We start from the raw sequence: 6,605 nt of genomic DNA on the forward strand, positions 1-6,605 counted from the left end.
CAGTGGTTGAGAGTCTGCCTGCCAATGCAGGGGACAAGGGTTCGAGCCCTGGTCTGAGAAGATCCCACGTGACGCGGAGCAACTGGGCCCGTGAGCCAGTTGCTGAGCCTGCGCGTCTGGAGCCTGTGCTCCGCAACAAGAGAGGCCGCGATAGTGAGAGGCCCGCGCACCGCGATGAAGAGTGGCCCCCACTTGCCACAACTAGAGAAAGCCCTCGCACAGAAACGAAGACCCAACACAGCCATAAATAAATAAACTCAAAAGTTAAAAAAAAAAAAAAAAAATCAACACACATACACACACACATACCCTAGTCAATAGTTCATTAATATCATTTAAAATTTTAGTTTTCTAATGGCCTTAAAATTTTATAGTCTTTCCTTACAAAGTCTCTAAGAGAATGACTGGATCATTACCCATTCTGTATGGGCCAGAGAACAAAAAGACAAAGAATAAGTGATTTTCTTTGATTCTTTAAGCAAGGAAAGCAAACTGGGAAATTGTTCATCACTCAGACCTTCATGCCGTTTACCTTGTAATTGGCTGACACTTCAGGAGATATTCATTTCAAAGCTTACAGTCAATGATTTGGGACTCAAAGCTTAATTTCCAAAGAACTGATTAGTAATCTAATATATTTCTTTTGCTTTTGGCTGATGATTGAGCATTATTTTCTTTCTTTTTTTTTTTTTTTAGGAAACTACAGAAGTAAATCTGACTTAAAATGATTCAACTAACTTATAAAACATGTAGGTACAGTTTATGTGTCTGTAGACAGAAGATTTAGCCTCAAATTTAAAACAGTATTAAGTGTTGGGTTTTTTAAAATACTTGTTTTGTTTTTTTAAAGCATTCATCTCCATTAGACCAGAAATATAAAATTGCTTAAATAAGTTTTGGGGCTGAAGCAAAGTATTATCTGCTTGTACCCCAGACTGGCAAGAAAAATAGAGAACCAAGAGGATTATATATAAAAGCATTTAAAATTATATCTTATCATTTGTTTAAAATCATTTGACTGTACAAAGTAAAAACAATATATTAAGTGTTTATAAGATATGTAAAATATGGAACAACAACAATCTTACAAAGTGTGTGTGGGGTAAAGGAATTACACTTGTTTCTTACATTGTTCATAAAGGAATATAATATTTGCAGATTGATCAGGACAAATTAAATATGTATAATGTATTATCCACAGACTAAAAATTCCAGGAAAGAGGTAAATGAGTTATTTGTACACATATGTTTTCATATATATAAAATAAAAGTGAGGCATATATTTGTGTATATATAATGAATCCATCTAATGTATATACACACATATATACATCGTGTATATATATATATATATACATACACACATTTATATAAATAAATAAAAATATATACAAATGGAAATGTATACATGCATACGTATTTCCACATTAGGATGTGGAAACCTTTAAGGGGGCATTATTTTGCCTACCACACACACATACACATATATACAAATACATAGATATACATATGTACACAGGCAAACATACACGCATAGTTGGAGAGAGAAAGATTTGAAAGATGCACATCATAACATTAATAGTAGGCAAATTTTTTATTTTGACGCAAAACCCATAGAAACACCAGGCATCAGGTAGAAATGTAGAAACTGACAAGCTCACCATAGATATTTATGGAAATGTGGTAGACAAGAATGGCTAAAACAATCTTAAAGACTTTAAGAATGTAGGAGGATTTATAATACCATATTTACCAATCTTAAGGCTATAATGTTCAAGATTGTGTCATAGTGGCATGGGATAGACAAATAGAGCAATGGAACAGAATTATATGCTATTTACACGTTAAGTCCAATGTCAAGGACATCAGTTGTTACCTCTCCTGATACAGGAAATTCAACCTGTAGAACAAAATTGTAAACCTAATACCATAAATAGTAGATTGGCAAGATAAACTGTATTGTGTACATTACATCAGATTTTATATAAAACTTTAAGGATGAAGCACATCTATAATCACAAATACAGAAAATGGTTTGTGGTATGGTATTGGAGAAGCAAAAGTATATTTCAAGATAGTAATCAGTACTATACTGATACTGTACTATGTGTGAACCTGTCATGTGTACGAACCCATTGTGTTTAAAAGGTTGCTTATCAAAGTGTTAAAAGAGGTCAATTTAGTTTTGAGTGATGAGATATCTGAGGCAGTTTTGTTCCTATTGATAGTTTTGGTTTTGCTTGAACATTTTAAGTATGGATTATTTTTTAATCAGAAAAAAATTAAGAAGGCCTTCATTCTGGGTAAAAGCTTAGAGTTTTAATCATATTCTTTTAAAATAAGGAAGATTTTTTTATTGATATAAGTATCATAGGTTGTTATAAATCAGTCAGAAGCTATTTGCACCATTTGTGACAGCACGGAACCAGTTTGGTCAGAATGTATTTGAAAAAGATAGAACTAGGTCAGGCTGCACCTGAGCTGACTAGAATCAGCTGCACCAGAGTTTACTTGCAAAGCACATAAAAGAAACACCAGGTAAAAGTTAAAATTATCACAGAAGTTGTCTAAGATCTGTGTATGTTGTAAAGCAGAGGAAAATATTCCACTCAGGAGAAGGAACAATTACTTAAAGGAGGACGTTTTAGAGAAGCTTTTAGTAAAACGTTATATTTCAGTTTACATCATGTATGAAACCTCTAGTAGATTTTTTTCAAACCTGCAGTTTTCATTAATGAAACAAAAGATTCAAGCTTACTAAGCATAAAAGCTAAATTCTGATTACAAACTTGGGTGCTTTTTTGTGAAGAGTGTTCACTATCTTATTCCTATAACTGATATTGTAGACCTTATTTGAGCATGACTGTTGAATATTTATATAACAAGTCAATATGTTTATTTAGAGGAAGAATATGCAAATACTAGTCTCTGTCAATTCTATAATATTTCTTACAGGGAAAAAAAAGTAGCAAACTTGCTTCGGTAGAAGTCTGGAGGAAAGTGATTTTACCAGTGATAAACACTCCAAAAGCAATCTCAGGACATTCTGATAAGCCAGAACTTTATTTAAAAGATTGTGAAGGGTCATTTTAGGTTGTAGATAACAAGAAACAGTACAGAGATAGCATGAAAGTGATTCCAATTTCTGTTAATTTGAAACAGAAACGTGATCTAATTTTTAGTAACAAATTCAATGAAATATTCATGTTGAATAAATAAATCTTTTGTGGTCTGAGTAAATGAAAAAAGTGCATTCTCATCTTTCCCTTAATTTAACTAGTCATTTTTATTCTGAGAAATAGAATTTGCACAAATGGAGTAAAAGTACTATACCCAACATCTGTTCAGAAACAGGTAATTCCACAGACAGAAGACTCTGAGTAGCTATACAAAATATGGAAATATCTAAATAATTAAGAATATCAATTTAGTAAAAATTACTTCTAAAATTCAAGTCCAAAATCACATTATTCTCCATATTGTATATCTGCTTTTCCTGCAAAAATAAAAATAATTTCACAATGTCCTTCTTTATGCATACATAACACATTTAAACCTCTCAAATGTAACACTTTATGTGAAGCTTTCTGGCTAAGCCAGAAAATAGATGAAACTTTTCAAATATAGTTTTATGCAAAAAAAAAAAGGATCCTTATGTTCTCAGATTTCTTTATAGAGACAAATGATAACTGACATTACCATACTGCTGGGAAAATCTAAAACTGTAAGGGGTAAGAAATCTTGTTTGAATTAAAGATGATAAGTTACAAAATTTTTATTAAGCTCATATTTCATCTATATTCAGAAAACAAGATTAATGTAAGATCACTGCTCTTGAATGAAGCTGTCCTAATTAAGTGCAAAACAAGATTAAAATGGATAATAAATAACATTTACTCTGGCCTTTCCTCGTCTATGGGGCCAGAAGTATCCGTTTGATTTATTTCTACCTTAATTCACTCAAATAAAAGTTATGTTAATACGTTTGAATTGAAAGGCAGTTCTTGCTAACACTCTTTCATTCATCATTGGACTAAAATCATGCAACCAATGGCACTGTGAGAAAAATAGTAAAATATATGTGTTGAAAAACAGAAGATACAATGAAATGGTATTTTTAAATATAAGAATGAATGGTAAATTTTATCATTAAACCCCAGAGAAGAATGAGAATTAGCCTTTATTCTTATATCCATGATTATTTGTTGTTTCTAAATCTCAAGGCATTATAAGCCTCATTAATTTTTTCAAGAGGATATGTGTTTTACTCAAACCAAAATATAATTTATATACTGCAAAGCATTTTCTTACACTCTATCAATAAATTCACTTTGGCAACCTCTACCTGTGTTGAAAAGCCACTTAAAGAATTGAAAAATATTTCTGGTATGGCTAATGTTACATCATCCCTGATGTAGCCACTATGGAGGGTTTCACTCCAGCTTTCTTTTGGCTCACTCAGAGGCCAGTGTCATGGTTTTCTCTGGGTGGCAGAGACACTCTGGATATGGGGGTTCCCTCTTCATGACTGTCTTGCAAATGTCTAAAATGGCCTTGCTACTTTCCCCATTTAACAGTTACTATTTCCTGAACTCCTGTCGCTTGATGATTTTGCTAAATAAAAGTACTAAATTATGGGAATCCCTGAATGTTAATACATATTTAGATGCAAGCCTTTTGATTATATTCCCAAATATTCTTTCAACAAATCAGTCATAGTTATATATTGTAGTCTGTATATACAGTTTTCAGACAGAACTCCAGGGAATTTTGGACAAAATAGAAATAACTAAGATTTATGGATGAGGAACCAGAAATATTCATTTATACACAGTTCTTTCAAATTTTAAGAAAGAGATTCATTTAGGCAGTATATTTCAGAGATGCAGCTCATAAATGTATTGAATATCTTCTCACTATGTGCTCATTACAAGAGGTCCAGTCACATGCCTACTCTCCAAAAGACTTGTCACCTATTTTCCATTCTTGCTCCCATTTTACCTTTCACACAAAATAAGTAGTAGTATCATTTACAATTCTTCTCAATGGGAGAATTTCACTTTACCACAGTTTTTCAGGGCCACTGATGAAGTAGCTACACAGTTCCATTTATAGATGGCATATGGAATAGATCCCTCTTTAAACTAGGGTTGTTATTTTCCTCCTCCATTAACTGATCAGACGCCATAAGTCTAGTTGACAGAGATATAGCAAAGCAGTAGAACTAGATACCATGTAAGTGAACTACAAATTTGTGCCTTCAGAGCCAGTTATAGCCCTCTATTTATGTATCTTTTCCCTTTTATAATGAATTGTAATTATATACATCTAATTTTAGGTTTGATAAATTATATAAATCCCACTCATGATGACAGTTGGGGTTGCATAGTCCCTTAATAGCCATGGTCAGCCATTCAGATTTACTAGGGCCAAGGGATATTTTTCACAGAGAAATTGGTAATAGACAACAGAGGACTTGGCCTTATTCCAAAATTGAAAGGTCTGAACAGTATTTCTCTATTGAGGTTGTAGAGGCTTCACAGATCACCTTGGTCTGTCCCAGACACTTCTACTATCATTGCAGCTGATAGAAAAAGAGGTTCAATTTATTGGGCAACAGGTACCACAGATCTGGGCTTCTTTAAAATGGGTAGTCGTACAAGTTTCCAGATAAATAATTGAAGTAGCTTGCCCTAATATGTTACCTGTAGCCAAAAATATTCAGAGGCCCAGCAACTTGTCTCACTTTAGAAGATACATCCCAACATATTTCAGACCTTAAAAACTTCATTGATGATTTTGGCCAAACCTCCTTGAGGCATATCTTTTACATTCTGGCACACATGTCTTAATCAGGCAGATAGAATATTTGCAACTTCCTTCTTTCTGGGTCCAGTTAGCATATGTAATGGGTCAGCTTGGTATTGTGCAGTACATGAAGCTGACTAAGGAGTCCGGATTATGTTATGACAGGGAGTAAAGTTACCCTGTGGTCACATCAAGGATAAATAAACTTCTGATTTTATATCACTTTCTTTACTGATTGAGGATGGAAATATAAAATCATTTTCCAGGTCAAAAGCTTTATACCATTACCAGAGACAGGGGGTCAATGATTAAATATATAACTCTGGAATCACAGCTGTAATTAACATCAGCATCTCATTAAGTTTAGGATAACCTACTGTCATTTTCTATGATTACATTGGTTGTTACGCCAGGTAAACAGGTGAGGTAATATGGGCTGTGGTAGCAGTCACCACACTTGCAACTTTCAAGACTTGATGGTAGCACTAAATCTCTGCAATACCCCCAAATGTGGAGAATTGCTTTTGGTTTACATATTGGAAGAATGGGGAGTTCCAGTGGCTCCTATTTACCCTTTCAAAAAGATTTGTAAAATCTCTTCTACAGGTCAGGGAATCACGTGGGGATTCTCTTTGGTACCAAGTATTTCTCTTCACACTGTATTTTGATGCTGGTCAAAGAACCAAAAATTCAGCTGTAGTCTCACTAGAACAATATGAGATCTAGAGGTCTCTGAGAGGCTGGATACTATAAAACTCTTAGAGGAAAACGTAGGCAGAAAACTCTCTGACATAAAG

Source organism: Balaenoptera physalus (assembly GCF_965194825.1).
Source record: "Balaenoptera physalus genome assembly, chromosome: 2".
Lineage (NCBI taxonomy): Eukaryota > Metazoa > Chordata > Mammalia > Artiodactyla > Balaenopteridae > Balaenoptera > Balaenoptera physalus.